The following is an 18,534-nucleotide window of genomic DNA, read 5'->3' on the forward strand; positions in this document are numbered from 1 at the left end:
CATATGGACCTAACTTTATAAGTGTCTATACTAAAATGTAACTCGCCCACTACACTGACTTAACTCCACCTCTGCAAGACGCGTAGCACTGAAGTTTATGTAGTTAGGTCAATGCATTGTCAGTGTAGACATTGCATTGCTTACATCGACTGCTGCTGCCAACACAAGGAGCACACTGTGGACATGTAAAACCAACTGCTGTGGTGGCTGTATGTCAACATAACTTAGGTAGACTTAATTTCGTAGCATAGACTTACCCTTAGTGAATTACCCTTAGATTACAAGAAGAAAAAAATTGAATAGTAATTAATTAAATGTCAATATACATAAGGTCATTTATGACCTTTATTTCAGTCACTAACTGTTGGAAAACACTAAAGCCACAACAAATGAAAAGGGATGTATTCAAAACAACTTTTAAAATGGATTTTAGACTGATAAATAATAGCCGTAATCAGAAAAGTATTCAAGGTCCAATAGGATGACAAATACTACATAAAAGAAATATGGGGCATACAACCCCTCTTCAAAGGAAAATGGCACAGCAATGTTGATATTTTGTTATTTTCTTTTCCATTTCTGAAATAAACAGCAATATTACCATCTTCAAAAATGCAGTCCAACTCAATTTGAAAAATGCTGTATTAGCTGATGGAAAAATGGAATTAGCTGGTTCTACATGAACGCTGAAACAGCTCCCAGAGGCACTTTTACAAAATTACTACAAATTTCCTTCAGCAAAGACTGATTACTCCATTTACTTTGGATATTTATGGCTGTCCTCCCCCTTTAACTGAACAAGACTAGAGAAAGGAAAAAGTAGCTCCTTAATCATCTATCTAGAATATGCAGAAAGAAAAACTGTGCAATTTTAAACTGGGGAACACATACTGGAAGTCTTATGATGCCAATAGCATTTCTAGTGTTTCTACAGATTAGAGATGAGAATTTTCTAATACAAAACTGCTTCCTAACAAAAAAGTGTTCCCAGTTTGGGGAAATTCTATAATAAGACCTCATTCTAATGGATAAATATGAATTGATCATTGAATTAAAAATCAGTGCTTGCCTAGGTACAAGTTATTATGACTGGTTTATATTAATTATGTGAATGGACAATACAGTTGCACCTAGTAATACAGATACGTGGAGCCCCATTTCCCAAAGCTGAAAACAATCATGAGCAACTCTGACTGGAAGAAATAATTTAAATAGAAAAAGGAGAGAGATAATTGAGAGTCTAAGAATATTGCCGGGCCAGGCCAGAAGTGGGGATGAGGCCAGTAACGGAGCCACAGCCAGGGGCCAAGACTGGGGCTGGGGTCAAGGGCTGAGGGTGGAGTGGGGGCAGGAGCAGAGTTGGGGCAGCACCCCCTCCCACCCCTCCATGGGGACTGGCCACTGGGCCCTGCCGCATCCTCTCCCTGAACGTTCTTCCACACCCTCCTAGAGGGGAGGACCCCACAGTTTGGGGACCACTGCACTAACCCAAATGGACCAGCTGTCACCCAGCACTCAGACTCCAGCTCGGTTCTCTGAATCACGCAGCAGCAGGCTGTGATATGTGGCAATAACCTGCTGGGCATTCTGGGAGTTGCAGTTTTACCTCCTACATCTGAGCAAGATGGGGACAATTCCTCCCACAAGGGAGTACAACTGTGTGCTCCTGCTCAGTGAGCCAAACGTTGCATGCGTTAGAGCCACTGCGGCTGCATTGGGGTGTCTGAGCCCCCTCTCCTCCCACTAGGAAGGTGGCACTGCACACAAGGATCCAGGATGTAGCCTCCCTGCCTCAAGCAGGGAAGGTGGTATGGCAGAGGCGAAGCGGGCAGTGGGGCAGGAGGTCTCTGGGGAGAAGTGGGAGGCGGGGGTTTGGCACAGCCTTGTGTCACTGATGAATAGTATCCTATGTGGCTTTCAGTAGAGCCCTGCAAATTCACGGATACCTGCGGATATCTTCAGACAATTTTTGCAGATTGGATGTGGATACAAATTTTTGAATCCGTGCAAGGTTTTACAGAGAAGCTCTCTGAACCACGGATATTGATTTTTAATAGCTCTTTGAACATTGGGGAAGTTCTGTGGAACTAGAAAAAAAGCTAACATAGTGCCAATATTTTAAAAGAGTAAACAAAATAACCAGGATAACTAGGCCAGTTAGCCTGACATCATCCCTGGACAAAATGGATGTGAGGACCTAAAGAAAGGTCCGAATGAAAAAATGGTGACCAGCTTAAGAATCTGAAAGACAGACAGGATGGTGCCATTGTCCATACTGATCAAGAAAGGAGGTATCATGGAGGGCTTTGGGGAGAAAAGATTAAGAGCTGTGTTTCAGCCATGTTGAGGTTGAGCTGATGGCTAAACATCCACAAGGAGAAAGACAGGCTGAGATTTTAGTTTGGACAGGAGACAGGCCTGGTGTAGAGAGGTAGGTCTCTAAGTCATAAGTACAGAGATGGTAGCTGAACTTGTTTCCATGGATAACAATACTCAGAAATGAGGTGCAGAGAGAAAAGAAGAGGGCCAAGGACAGAGCCATTCAGAATCCCCACCAAAAGTTGGAGTGGGGGAATGATCTGCCGAAGGATATGCTGAAGGAGTGATTAGAGAGGTCGGAAGAGAATCAGAAGATGATGGAGCCACAGAGGCCAAGGGAGGCTAAGATTTCCAGAACAACAACATGGTCAACAGTGTCAAAGGCAGCTGACAGATCAAGGAAGATGAGGACAGAGTATGGTTCTAAGATTTGGCAAGGAAGAGGTCATTAGAGACATTGGTGAGAGTGGTTTCACTGGAGTGAAAGGGGCAGAAACCAGACTGGAGAGGATCTAGGACAGACTTGGAAGAGAAGAATTCCAAACAGTGATTGTAAAAAGCATGTTCAATGAGCTTATGGATTAAAAGGGAGAAGAGAGATGGAGTGGTAGTTGAAAAGACAACTGGAGTCAAGGGTGAGTAAGATGGAAGAGACTAAAACATGCTTATATTGTAAGGGGAAAGAGCCAGAGGAGAGTTAGATGTTAAGGTTACGAGTAGGGGTGGGAATAAGAGTGAGCATGAAGGAGATTAGAAGATTGCATGGGTCCATGTGGCAAGTGAAGGAGCAAGAAATTTTGCACTTGTGACAGTGGAGAAGGAAATGAAAGAGAGTTGTAGGTGGAAAAGGGAAAGCAAGTCAGGAGTGGGGGGAAAGGAGGTCCCACTGAGGTCCCATTGTATTTTGTCAATTTTCTCTTGGAAGAAATTGGTGAGTTCTTGTGCAAAGAGAAGTGGAGGCAGGTGGAGGAATGGTGTGGGGAATGAATTAAAGGTAGTAAAAAGGACACTGGTATTTCATATGTGGGATTCAATTATTTTGGAGAAACACAGTTGTTTAGCCAGGAAGATGGAAGAACTGAAGGAGGAGAGAATCAATTTATAGTAAAGGAAGTCACCTTGGTCAAGAGATTTCTTCCAGAGATGGACTGAAAGTAACAGAAAGGCTGAGTGACAGGACATGAGGAAGGGGGCTGACAACTTATGCTGATACTTTGACTTAGTACCACATTGACATTCATTCCAGTTAAAAAAAATAGCTCATACAAAATCAGTGTAGCACATATTAAAAGCTTGCTAACTGATAGATATCAATAATTTATTTGATGAGATTTTCATCAGTTTAAGTCATCAAATGGGGGTGTTTCCAGTGAGGTCCTACAAAGATCTGTTCTTGGATCAATGCCATTCAAATTTACCAGCAATGATTTTATAACTTTTTCCAGATCCCGAGTAAGTCTGCAGACGAAACCAAGATTGGTGGAGTGATAAATAATGACAATTCAGTTATACAAGCTATCTGGATCACAGTCAAAAGTGTTTTAATACAGCCAAAGGCAAGGTCAAATATCTAGGAACCAAGAACGCATGTCCCAATTACAGGGGGACTATATTCTATTAAGAAGTGATTCAGAAAAGGATTTAGGGGTCATGGGGGATAACCATCTGAACATGAACTCCAATGCCATGCTGTGATTAAAAGGGCTAATGCATTCCTAGGATGAGTAAGCACGAAAATACTGAACAGGAATAAGGAGGTGGTACTATCTTTGTATAATGCACTGGTGAAACCTTCACTGGAATACTGTGTTCAGTTCTGACGTTCACAATTCAAAAAGAATGCTGAAAAACATGAATGTGTTTAGAAAAGAGATACATGATGATCTGAGGTCTGGAAAACCCACTTTATAGTGAAAGAATTGAGGACTTATCAAAGGGAACACTATTTAAACTTGTCAAAAGGAAAGTTACAAGGTGACCTGATCAAGTCTAGAAGCAGCTTTATGAAGAAAACATTTCTGATAGCAGAGAACTTTCTAACCTGGCAGAGAAAGACATAAGATACTTCTCAAATATATTAAAAGAAAATGAGAGTCATCTTCTGATATGATCATGTAAACTCCCTAAAGCCAGCTGAGGACACATTTGTCACTATACAAAAAAAAAAAAAAAAAAAAAAATTATTCAAACAAACTAGTTACTATTTCTATTCCTGGCAAGGTGAATTCAGCCAGTTATCCTTCCAAAGCAGATGAACCAAGTACTGCATTCTCATGTCTGAGGTCCTACAGCGATTCTGTCCCCTCTTCAAAACCTCTAGATATATCATGGCTTTTTGAAAATGAGTAATTATTCTGAAATAAAGTCATAATATAATTCCATTATCAGATAAAACCCTACATTTTTAACAATTAATTATTCACAAGCCTATCATTGCTGAAAGTATAAAATACAGTAAATTTTATCTATTTTACTCTGTAAACACTATTTAGTTCACAACAATTTGTACTTAATCATTCAAGATGTCAGTATCTCAAATCTGATAACTCCAAAATTCAGTGTGGCTTTTTATACACCATAGACAACATTCTGTCTCTAACACACCTATTCACTGTGGTACCCAGTTATCAGGATTATACAATCATAAAAAAGTAGGACTGAAAAAGCCATCGAGAGGTCATCAACTCCAGCTCCCTGCACCTAGACATGACCAAGAAAACCTAGCCCATCCCGGACAAGTGTTTGTCTAACCCATTCTTAAACATCCCAAATGATAGGTATTCCACAACTTGGTAACCAATTCCAGTGCATTACTATCCTTATAGTTAGAAAGTTTTTCCTTTTATCCAACATAAATTTCCCTTGCTGCAGATTAAGCTGATTACTTTCAATCCTACCTTCAGTGGACATGGAAAGTAACTGATCGTTATCCTCTTTATAACAATCTTTTATATTAGGGAGGAATGGGGCAGCTGAGGGGATAAGGCCACTCTATGCGCCCAAGCTTTCCCAACCCGCTCGCATTTTGTTGGTGGGTCAGGTGTGAGCATGGCCGGCTCCAGGCACCAGCGAAGGAAGCAGGTGCCTGGGGTGACCAACAGAAAGGGGTGGTAGTCCGTCCGTTGTTGGGGCGGCACGTCCAGGCCTGCGGCAGCAATTCAGAGGCGGGTCCTTCAGTGCCTCACCTCTTCAGCGGCAGCTCAACTGCCCCACCTCAGTTGGGCTTTTCTTTCTTCTTCACTGCTTAGGGCAGCAAAAAAAGCTGGAACCGGCCCTGGGTGTGGAGACCCACAAATATGTTTGGCACTGGTCCCACAAAGAGTTAATCCAGTCCTGCATTTTTGTTGCTCCCTCTGGATCGTCTCTAATTTACTGATATCTTTCCTAAAGCATGGCACTCAAACCCTAACATAATCCTCCAGCTGAGGCATCACCAGTCCCAAGTAGGTAAGAAAAATTACCTCCCTTGTCTTATGTACAACAGCCCAACTAATATACCCCAGAATAATAATCTATTTGTAACTGCAGCACATTGTCGACTTGTGTTCAGTTTGTGATCCACCATAATTCCCATATCCTTTTCATCAGTACTATTAGTTATTCCCCATTTTGTAGCTGTGAAGTACTTTGCACTTGTCTTTACTGAATTTCATTTTATTGATTTCAGACCAATCCTCCAATTTATCAAGGTCATTTTGAATTCTAACCTTGTCCTCTGAAGCATTGTACCACTAGGCCAGTAACCCTGTTAAAAGAGGAAATTTGGTTGTCAAATTTGGCATGATTTGTTCGCCCATACCTTTACATCTGCTTAATATGTTTTTGTTGTACTAGTTCTGACACTGTCAAAATTATTAAATGTAACATAAAAATACCCAAAAGTTTACATAAATACATTACCAGATAGTCTTAAGTGCTTAGAACCCAATGCTACAAAATATTCCATTTCTGTGGGTAACATATGCCACCTGATTTAGTTCAACAAGATTATTCAGGGCATTAAGCATTTGAGGGTTCACGATCAAACTTTAGAATAAATTGCAACGCTTGCATTAAGTGTGTTTTATCTTGGTATTCAAGTCCATAAATATCAAAATACACCCAAACTACTCTTAGTATACTGATGTATTTTTTACCCCAGGGTTCAAGCAACACAGAAACCACTCAAAGACTGGTGCCATAGCTGCTACGTACATGAGATTCCATATCAAGTTAACAGAGTAGTGTGGACAGAATATTTGCAGCATCTGGCCCTTTGTTCATAATATTGTTCCCCAAAATTCTTGATATTGTGTAGCTTGTTATTATGTGGTTATGTGGAGATTATTCACACTTCCCACAGGCACGCAGTTTTTTAAATTAATTAAATCTTGCCTAAGCTTTTTCTAAAAGTAAACAGATTAGGTTCATTCTCTCCTACAGCTTTGTTTGGCATGTTGAGCAGTAAAAGACTCTAGTGCTTTACAATCAGCTTTTGTATTTGATCAGTGATGTAATTTTAATTTGTTATGCAGTCAACTGTCAAATATTCTCTATTTTCACATTGCTGTGTGTACGTATGTCTACATTACTTCCAATTTTCACAAATTCAAAAGAATTTCATTAACTTGTAGCTAAAATCAACTTCCAAAAGAAAAAACAAGAAGGGACTAGAAATGCAGGAGTTAGTGTGTTTCATTGTACTTTGAGAAAACTGGGAACACTCTCATTTATTTTGAGTAACTGAACAAATGTGGTTGAAATGAACAATTTTTGAATTTGTAAAATTTCTATGTATTGGATGTACATCATCTTGTTCAGATAGGAAACAGAATCTACTCTCGAACCAGTTATTAAAATAGTATCCACCTGCTGAGCTCTGTGAATGTTCAAGAAAATACAGTCACCTTTAGCTATAGCCTAGAGGTATTAATAAGCACCTGTTACACTCCACCCTACCTAACCTAACCTAACAACATAACTGCAGGTTGCAACACAGCATTTTCTTCAGGTCCTGTGAAAAACAGAGAAACAACTTCTGTCCTCCCATCTTTACAATGATTAGAAGGTTCTCTCAAAGACAGTAGGGAAACAGTAATATAAAAAATATTTTTCTTTTTAACACAGGTTTTAGACAAATAATACCTTATAACAACAACTTGCACAGAAAATCTTAAAACACTTTCTAATTAATGAAACTAACAAGCAATATTAGTCAAGTCAGACATTTTAATCTAAATGAATAAAAATGCCTCTAACTTCAGTCTTTAAATCAACTGATTTTTCCAGAAGTGTTCTGCATGCAGTTGGAATATAGCAAGTATCATCGAGAATCACAGATGCACTTAGACCTTACTATCACACACTGCTGTACTTTCCATTCATTGCAAATGTTTAGTATATAATACACAGGGATAGAGCAATTTTAAAAAAAAAATCTCTTTTAGCCCTAGGGCTTGTCCTCATGAGAAACTTGCACAGGTTTAACTGATTATAAACTTGTGCAAAACCCTGTGTTAACAGACACTATTTTGGTTTAAACCATGTTTATTTCAGTTTAGCTTAAGTCAGTTAGGAACCACTCTTTACAAAAATTACTTGAATTCAGCTGGTGCAACTTTCGTGGGCAGGTCTTTTTCTCTTACTTTACTTGGGATTATGTAATTCAGATAACCCAAATTATTGTAAGAATAGTAAGCAAAGTTCCTAGTATTTTAGGATCATGAATAAGATGGAAATATTAAACAGATATATAATTATTTCCAACAAAAAGTTAGGTGGCTATTACTAGTAAAGTACTGTGTAAAATGCACTTTTAAAAAGACTAAGTATGTCAGGATTATTAATGAATCAAAGTATAAAAACAAAGCTGTAAACATAGGTAGGTAGAATTAATTTTGTTCAAGAAACATACTTAATTCATACATTTGAAGCACAAAAATACTACTCTCCAAAACAAACATATTGTGGATGTACCCTTAGGTGGGTTTAACTTGTTTAAGAGCCTAAGACAATAATGAGGAGTGAAAAGATCATGCACTCTGTGCAGCAAGTCAACATGCCACATTTTACACAGCATATCCATCATCATTACTCAAATGTCAAAGAAAGTGCTCTCATTTTAAATCATAAGCAATTTTAATTTTGCAATCAAGCAGTTTCAGAATTAAGACCAGAATTTTGAAACCTCGGTACCTAAAATTAGGTTCCTAAATACATATTTACACATTTAAATTAAGAGGCTTGATTTTCACAGATGCAAGCATGCAGCTCTCAGTCTCTGACAGGATTTCTGGATGCTCAGCATCTGTGACTATCAGGCCATTTATATTTATTTCAGTCACCTAGGTTTGAAATTTTCACTTTAGTGTCCAGCAAAAGAATGCATTTAATATTTATGTGCTGTGGTTACTTTTGAATATTTGGGTTTTACTCCCTGAGTAAGATGCTCAGGACAATATTTAACTATGTGCTTAAGTGCTGTCCTGAAACAGGGCTTGGGGGTTAGGGGATGGGGGTTAAAAATACTACAGCCATGAAAGCAGCAGCCCTCCCGGACCACTTCCTACCCAGTCTCTGTTAGCATCACAGAAACTTAATCAAGTCTCTGATCTGTACACTCAGTCACGTGCCTTTCCTTTGTAGATTTGTATAGGTCTGTGTTGTCAAGTCTCAACCAATGAGCTCCTGTAGTACTTTCCTCTAAGAGCTCAGAGCAGCTATCTTTGTTCCACTGCCTGCCTACTTCCTCACTTCTCTGCTTCCTTTTTAAAGCACCGCCTCCAGCACGTGCAGGCTTTGCAGGTGTGGCTGGGCAGGGCCACCTAAGCCCAAAGCTGTTCCTTAACCCCTTGCTCTCCAGTGTGGGATTTGTACATCCCATCACAATGCCCAATAATTTTTCCTCAATGTATTATTTTTAAAACCTTATATCATTTTTTAAATCCCTCTAAGAGTTAAAGGAAAGCTACTCTTCACAAGTCCTTGTGTTCTTTGTTTTCCTAACTAAAATAATCTATCTTCCATTTCTTCTTTTATCACAGAATCATAGAAGATTAGGGTTGGAAGAGATCTCAGGAGGTCATCTAGTCCAACTCCCTGCTCAAAGCAGGACCAATCCCAACTAAATCATCCCAGCCAGGGCTTTGTCAAGCCTGGCCTTAAAAATCTCTAAGGATGGAGATTCCACCACCTCCCTAGGTAACCCATTCCAGTGCTTCACCACCCTGCTAATGATGAAAAGGATTAAAAGTACCTGGATACCTGCCAAAAGCCTCACAATGAACTAATACCACAAAGCAAAATAATACACCTCAGTAGCCTGACTTCCTGATAGGTTCTGTTTCCAAAAAAACTAAGGCCCTTCCACATGAATATTATGCAACATACTCTCGAGACTGAAAAGAGAAAGGAATCAGTACATATATATAGAACATATCATCAATTGCCATAAGAACAGAATACCACTCCATAACATCACCACCCCTCTCAGCTTCTCATCCCAGTTCTAGTTTTCTTGCCAAACCACTAGCAATGTCCCCCTCCACGATCCTCATCTGAGTCCCTGTCATCTTCCTCTCTTTCCCCAGCCTCCTTGTTCCAGTCTCTCTGCTCAGTCAGTCTCATTTTCCATGTCACCTCTTTGTCCAATCTGTCTTCCTGCACTTACCCACTTTCGTCAACTGGGTCCCAGCTGCCCACCTCTACAGATTCCTTGTCCCAATTAACTCCTCCACACTGTGTGGACACCAGCAGGGGGCAGTATTGAGAGCACCACAGACACTATGTTCTCAGTTCTGGCATTTTGAATCACATTGGCTCCTGGCTGCCAGGAGTAACAAGGGCAGGCAAAGTCTTCCTCAAGCCCTCCAGACCCAGGATGGAACATGCTCAGTACAGATGGAATCTTTGAGTAATTTAGCTGCCAAACTCTAACAAGCCTCTACTGAGCATGTGCAAACTGATTTTTCTAGTATTTCTAACTTGGCCAAATTCTGGAATTTCTTACATAGGAACAACAAAAGACACATTCCTACACAAAGGAAATCCCCTTAACAAGATTTCAAATCCCTGGTCCAAAGCATGAAGGTGCTATACATTCTCAATGAAGCAGTTTTAAGAATTTTTTTTTAAACATTCAACTCAATTGCCTATAAAGACAAATATATCATTATCAACAGAAACTATAATTCTCTTGGATTATTTCACTCTTGGCTCTTGCTCTCCTTGGCTACAGAGTCTGATAGTGACCTTGCATAAATATACACACATCTTCACACCAACTGCTGAATCAAGCTTCCTTCTACCATCAAGGGTCCCCACTCTGCGTACTACCAGATCAAAACACATGGAGATTTGTTACGTTACCAACATCAACAAGTATGCTGGTATATCTGTGCCTCAAACAACACCTATAAAGATTCTGCTATTATCACGAGTCACAAAGGACATATCCAGTTTAATCAAATTAATAAGACCATTCACAATAGCTGGGAACTTTTGTATAATATAAACACAGAATGTTACACGTAGGTGGATGTTTCTTTCTGTTTCTGCCACTGAGATTAGTGAAACCTCAGCACAGCGATGATGGCAGCATAAAAAGCTCTCATTTCACATATCTATTTAACTGGCAATGGATATGGCATACATTTCGGGAACAGAATAGAAATGAAAACTGAAAGGTGGCTGCAAGGACTCAAAGGTTGCTTAATTTACATAAATCTTTGCTGAAATATTGGTCCAGAATAAAATTTTCAAGAGTACCTAAGGAATTTAGAAGCACAAGTCCCATTGCCTTTCACTGAGACTGAGGCTTCCAAATGTTTTGAAAATGGAACTCAGGTTAAGTCTCTTAGGTGCTTTTGATAATTCTACCCTAGATCTTCAGTTGGTGTAAACTGATGTAGTTAATGGTGCTATGCCAATTTATATTGGCGGAGGACCCAGACCATTCTTTTCAATATCTTACAGATTTATTAGTGTACTTCTACATAGTGTATACCTCTATGCCTCTTACAGAAACAATACACCATGATTACCATTCACTGGAACATTTATTCCATTAAATCAGCACACTGGTCTTTTCTGTACGACAGCATTAGATTCCTTGCTCTTGTTTGGTGGCAGTAAAGCAAGGGGTCCCAAGGATGGAGCTAGTCCTGGAAGCTATAAAGACTCCCTCCAAACAGCAACCTGAGCCATAAAAAGGGCAAGAAATGAGGTCAGCTGAGGTTATTCCTATATGAGATCAAGAGAGACATCAAGCCCCATGGACCCCTGAACCCAGCTACACGGAATTACAAAGGTAAAAACAGGCACTCCTGGGGCAGAGCAAGCGATCGGAGGAAAAGCCATTCCCCAGAAGCAGATGAATGTCCTTCTCAGTCCCTGGACTTTTCTTTTATGTGCTGTCTGTTTATTCTGATTGCTTTCCACCCTCATCTCTCATAGTCCCTCTCCTCTCAGCCCTCCATGTTCCACTCTTCCTTTCTTCTATCCTCAACTCCTTCTCCCCACCTCTTCTTCTCTCCCTCCCTCCCTCTCCTGAAAATAGTTATTTCAGTTTGTAAGTTATTTCTCTCCTCCTACTGAGCACTGAGTGCTAAAGAGGTATGCAAAGCATTCTCTTCCACCTTCTATATCAGAAACTGATTCTACTGCATCCATAATGTTCCCAGATTCCACTAGTCTGGGAGTGAGAAACCAAGTTTTGAACTGTCAGTAGCCTCTGAGCCAACCACATATTCAACTCTTTTTGTATATCAAAGTGAGTGCTTTTCATATAAAATGCTGTATAAAAAGTAGCTTTCATTGTTAGACACAGTACAGGAAGAGAGATTAAATTTATCCTCTGTGAGTGAATAAGTGAGTATGAATGTGTAGGCTAGCTGACAACAAAAGTGTTTTCCTTACTGGAATCCTGCCAAATTAACACCAATCCAGTTTCATGTTCAACCATGCAAAGTCATTCTGCTGCACCTCTCGTCTCCCCTCTGCTTCATTTCCTCCAATCTCCATGAAGCAACTGCTTCCAATCTTACTTTAACAATTAGTATGTTTAAATAAACAAGAATAAGAATGTGCTTGGACCATACAGTACACGAGGCAAAAATTAAGTTACCTGCAAGCAAGAAAACAATTACAAACTAACATTCACTTTAACAGGAGCAAAATCAGCCCCCTAATTTTACAGCTGCTAATTAAATATAGCTCTGACTATCTGAAGTGATCAAGAAGCTGTGGAGACTTTGGTATAAATGCTTTTAATCTCACTGCTGGCATATTAGGAAACCATTGGCATACTCTAATGTCATCAAGAGAAATTTTAATAAGGGCCTTTCACAAGCAAACCGGAAATTCAAGTAAACGAGGATTCTCTTGTTGATTTAGTATTTATCCCCACCTAATTAACTTAAAAAAAAAAAAAAAAAAGGCTGAAGCCTACAAAACCACAAATACAGCAACAAGACCAAAGAGATGTGAAATCATACAGCAACCAAGTTCACATATTAAGATTTCATCACCTACAAATGCTGTACAGTAAGACGCTTTTCATTTAAGAGAGCTACAATCCTCAGTATGGTATTCCACTCTAGTTCTCCAATAATGGTTCCTGGTATTAACATTTTAAATGACATCCTGAAAGAAACCATTCCTGAACCTCCTCTTTTAGCATTCAAACTACCCCCAATCTCACTACACTCCTCAGAAGCAAGCTCCCCACAGACCAGATACACCAACTCAAAGTGGCACCAAATTCTGTCAGAACAGATGCAAAACCTGCAACTGTTTTGATGATCAATACCTCCCACAACACAGTTTCAACATCCATGGGTTCTACATGTGTCTATCACAACTTGTGACATACGGTATCCAGTGCACTAACTGCCCCAATAACAGCTATGTGAGTGAAACCTGACCAAAAAATCACTGCGCTCTCAAGTGAAGTCACAGAGAATAATGATAAAGGACAAAAAACACCATAGCACCTGTGGGTGAACGCTTTTCACAAAATGATCACTCCATATCTGACCTATCAGTCCTCATCCTCAAAGAAAACAGGCACAACACCTTCAAAATACAAGCCGGGGAGCTTAAAATCATAATTTTGCTAGATATTAGAAACCACAGATTCAGTAAAGACACTGGATTTATGGCTGATTACAACAATCTGTAAACCACTAACCCTCCTTCATCCTATGACTGCAGAGGTCTTAACTGCCCACTTCTCCTAAAATGGTCTCTTATAACAAGTTAACTTCTTAATTTGTTCCACCATATATTCAGCTGTGCCACCCTGATTACCTTTCCCAGATCTGAAGACCTCTGTGAGAGCTCAAAAGCTTGTCTCTTTCACCAACAGAAGTTGGTCCAATAAAAGACATTGCCTCAACCACCTCATCTGTCTAAATGACTTCTAATAATTTTGCTTGAAGGAGTAAATTTTCAGTGTGCAAGAATTTAGCCTCACAACTACAGTTAAAGTTAATGGAAGTCATGTGGCTAATTGCTAACATGCAATGTTTGCCTATACCTACATATTTAGAGTAGAGAACATAATATAATCAATTAGTAAGAATAGTACAGGAATTTCACTCTTAAAATCTTTTTCAGAAATAGAACAAATATCTTATTCAACTAAATATGTTTTACCTGCTGATTTATGCGCTTTATTATTAAAGATTTCTAAGGCAGATAAGAAAACACACCATAAGGGATATCTCCTCTCTCCAGTGGAAAGTCTTTAAAAATTCTACCTAAATTTTAACTTATTAACATCTTTCAAGGAAGTAGAAGTCAAATTTCTAAGAGAAAAAAAAACCCAAAATAAACTGTACCCAGAATCATACTTGGAATATATCACATATAACTAATCAGACTAGCCCTTGAGTTTAGCATTCTGACAGTGTCTAAAACAATTTTAGGTATAGTAGGACTGAACATGGCACAATTAAGGTATGTACATATTAATTCTAAATGAAACACTAGATAGTATATCAGCAAATGGATTCGTGCCAGTGATCCTAAGCAAACATGGAAATTGGAGCAAAATAAAAAACACAAGTGCCAACCACAAATAGAAGCAAGGCATATTTTGGTTCTCTGCTGGACTGGTACACGAAGAAAACAATGACTACTAAAACCCCTTATTATAAACAGTCTATAACACTGCCCCAAGCATCTACTTCCAAAGTAACCTGCTTCCCCAATGCTGGTTCACTACCCAGGGGAGATGTTAGGAGCCAGCACAAGAATCGTCCTAGTTTCCAATGCCAAAAAGGGAGTTACAATAAAGGCCACAATAAACACCTGAAAATATCATTTGTAGTTGGTGTTAAACCTCAGAATTTTTATATATTTTCTGTACGAATATGTTGAACTAGTGAGCTTGGACAAATGGCTTATAAAAGATTACCAAGCTAACATGCCCAGACGGATCTCCAAAGTCAGGAACTCAAAGTCGTTAGGAAGAACAAAAATGTCTCAAGAGGGGTTACTGGAGAATCATTAAAACTAATAACTATCCATCTGAAACTGGAAGAGGATACTTAAGAGGATATTGTGTAAAATCCATGCATGTTCTGGGGTACAGCAGGAGCCATAACACTGGAGTCATACCAAATAGAGTCAAAGAAGATTCTGTTATTTTGGAATTGGCTAGGGTAATGTAATCCAAAGCATGCTAATTGTTACTGGATCTGTTAACACTTAACGACATCGACAAGTTCTGCTGTGGAAAGCAGGGACTTCCTGGACATATGATTATGTTTTCAGGTAATATTTCTATTCTTAAATGAAAGCATCTGTAGTACCCAACCAGATGAGTTACATTACAGTTACCTGTTATGATTCTCTACATTATCTGTACTAGCTGCTCAATATATTTATACTTTTCAAACAACTTTAGTAGGATTCAGAAATTTAATGCTGAAGATTGCCATCTCTTTGGCAGCTCTGTTCAAGGAGGGGATTCACAACTCCCTTTGCCCTGGACAAGATGCCTAAACTATTACACCTGCTTCATCTGAGGTGGGAACTCAGACTCCTGCTTTCAGAGGAGCCCCAACAATGGCAAACGCCAAAATGACCGTAGAGAAAAATAACCATCAGCAAGGTAGTGGACATTGTTACACAGACCTTGAAGGGTGGCGTTATAAAATAAGAGAAAATTTGTGAGGGAAATTAAATGTAGGTGAACAATTTGCTGTATTAAAAATAGCTCTTTACATCAAAGACAGACCAAAAAACCCTCCATGTTTTTAGGTGAGGAAATCATAAGCTGTTACAAAAATTCCCTACAGCTTTTCTCTGACCAAGTTAACTATACTTCTGAGTCTCAGAAATAAAGGGATAAATTAAACAACATAGATCTTTAGCTACCTTCCTTACTACATAGAGAGCACCTATACTCTAGTATTAGGCATCTTAAAGAAAGGTTATTTGCTACAGTACAATTGTCAGAGGAAACCAACTACGGCCACGAGGTAACACTTATGTGATTGTTAGGAAGACGGGTCTAAATTCCATTTAAGATTCATAGGAATCATTTCCTAGCCTACAGAAGGGGCAGGACTTAAGCTATAGATCCAGACCTCTGCAGAAATAAAAGGCCATTTAAAACAATGATAAAAGGACAGCTCAGTGATAGACACTAGTGTTACATAAGTCCTGGAGTTTATACCATCTAATATGATTGTCGTGCTCATCGTCGTTTAAACGGTGTCACCCATCAGGTGACTGGCTAGGTTTATCTAATAATGACAGAAGCTGCAAGTACAATGAATTAACAAAATACAATAAAATAAATATTGGTTACCAGCTTTTATTAGGTCTTTGTGTTACCAGAATTTATTATTCCTAGCAGATATTATAAAGGAGCTATCCTATCACTTCGGTTCTATCAGTTGGAATTTTCCTAAGGCTTTGGATTTCATGTCTTTTATACCCTATTAACATATACATAGTACCTCCAATTTGTTTAGGTGTCCCCTGCTGCAGCTGTACTTCAGTCATAGCTGAGTTGGGCTGGCCTGCCTAACAACAGCCATTTCTAGGGAGCGGCTAAGTGTTTAATAGGCTCCATGTGAGGGAGGCAGCAAAAGGACAGCACATCACTGCCTCCCTCACACTTGCCTGAGCAGGACCAGAAAAACAAAACGAATCAGGAGTTTCTAAAACTTAACTGCCTCTCTGTCCCAGCTCAATAAAATGTCCCCCTGTATTAACAAAATACCCAAAAACCACCTCAACTTCCCAAGTTTCCTTTAACTCTCAGAAGCTGGAAAAGTTCTATTTTATCAGAATCTATCCAGGAAAACATACCTCAGCTTCCCAAGAGTCAAACAGGCCCATCTCTCTTAAGGGAATAAATGAAAGACAAAAAAATGTATCCTCTCATGCATGGAAAAGGGATGGAAAAACAAACAAATGCTGCAAGTCTTAGAGAAGACACAAGGAGACTGGCAAGTGTATTGTTCATGTTCCATTTCAGTCTTACTAGCACAAGAGAAAGGTTTCCTACAGTGGGAAAAAGAATACTAAAGGAAAACCTCCCCGATATTTGAGGAAACAAAGGACCTCTCCTTTCAGGAACAGTGTTTTCAGAAACATGACAAACTCCCCTGTGATTAAAATTTTCTTAAGAGTACAAACAGACTGACTCTCCTACCTAACTAAGGAGGTGGAGGGGGGGAAATAACAGTCCTTACAGACAAATGGTACAGGCTGAGCTTGATGGAACACAATGCTGGTACTCCTTTTCAAACTGCTAAATTGCATTAAAAGAACCTAAAAATACATTTTCCTAATGTTACTCTTCCACTGAAACTGTCACAGAGATGCTGTACAATTGAGAAAAGGAAAGGGACGTGACCTATGCAACTGCGAATAGAACCGGAGACGTCCACAAGTCAATCCATCTATTAAATTTTGGGTCCCACCAGAAAAAAAAAGTTCGAAAACTTCAGCTTTAGATTTTTTTTTTAATTACTTTTACTTTGTGCACAAGGGCCTACATCCCATACTAAGCCAAAACAGGACACACTGTGTCCCTTTTTTTAGCAATACTTGTACAAGGAAATCAATAGTTTTGTATTTTGTATGATTTTTGTAATACAAAACATAACATTGTTGTCTGCTGGGCCTTAAAATTTCTTATTTCTCTATACTGCAGTAGCACCTGAGTGCCTCAGTGAGACTTAGAATCCTATCATGTGAAATGCCGTGCAAACAAAGACAGACCATACCTGAACCAAACACCTTACTGCCTAATATGAAATTAACTTGCACATGCACAATTCCAATTTTAGTCCATAGGAGACATTAGTGCAGACTGATAACAGGATTTGGCACATAGATTTTAAACAACTATGGAAGGCAAAAATCACTGTTGGTGTAAACAAACAACTCCCAGAATCATGCCCATTTATGCCAGCAGTGAATATGGCCTACACACTAACAAACAGCATTTACAGAACTAATTATTGGTCTCCATATTCCTGTTGTAGAGGCCTGACACAACACTCTTGTCAAAAGAGCTCCCTCAATGGCAAATTACCAAACTCATATTCATTCAGAAACATTCTCTCTGGTTTTTCCTTTCCTGAAGTAACACACCCAGCAAGAAAAACCCACCCTTCCCTTTCAGATCAGCAGAAACTCTTTCGAAATTCCACAACTGATTCTCACACTGGGGGGGGGGTGGAATATCAGACACAATAATTTGTGCCCAGTCTGAAGCTGACTGCCTGACTACACTAGGAATTCACAGGGGAAATAAATGAAGGAATTTGTTAAACTAAATGTGGAGAGCTATTTCATAGCCCTCTTTTACATGAACTATGATTCTGCCTATATCCAGTTCTGACTTTTTAAAACTAAGGAATTTATTTCAGAGAAAGTATGAAGCATCATAAAGACTTTTAAAGGGATAGAAAATAAGAGCTATATTCCCTCATTTAATAGCTTTGCAAAGTTAACTTTTAGAGGTCTAATTTAGTTCTTGTAAACACAGTAATAAATTTGTCATATTTATAAACCTAACTAAAAGCAAGTGTCAATGCTTGCAAAGGGTTATAATTTGGTTTGCTCAACAGCCATAAAGTTAAACTGCAAAAGGAGTGAATGCGTGGATGTGATAATCAATTTCCTATTCAGGAGCCTCCTTCCCATTAACAGTATCTGTGGATTTGGCTGTCGATTATAAGCAAGCTTTGGCAGGTTCCTGACACAAGC

The 18,534-nt window shown here is 39.1% G+C and overlaps 1 protein-coding gene across 9 annotated transcripts in view; it reads right to left on the minus strand.

Annotated features, from left to right (window-relative positions):
• TBCD (tubulin folding cofactor D) overlaps positions 1-18,534 on the minus strand; it is a 228,936-nt gene that overhangs the window by 144,867 nt on the left and 65,535 nt on the right. The window lies entirely within an intron of this gene.

Source organism: Gopherus evgoodei, chromosome 15, assembly GCF_007399415.2.
Source record: "Gopherus evgoodei ecotype Sinaloan lineage chromosome 15, rGopEvg1_v1.p, whole genome shotgun sequence".
Lineage (NCBI taxonomy): Eukaryota > Metazoa > Chordata > Testudines > Testudinidae > Gopherus > Gopherus evgoodei.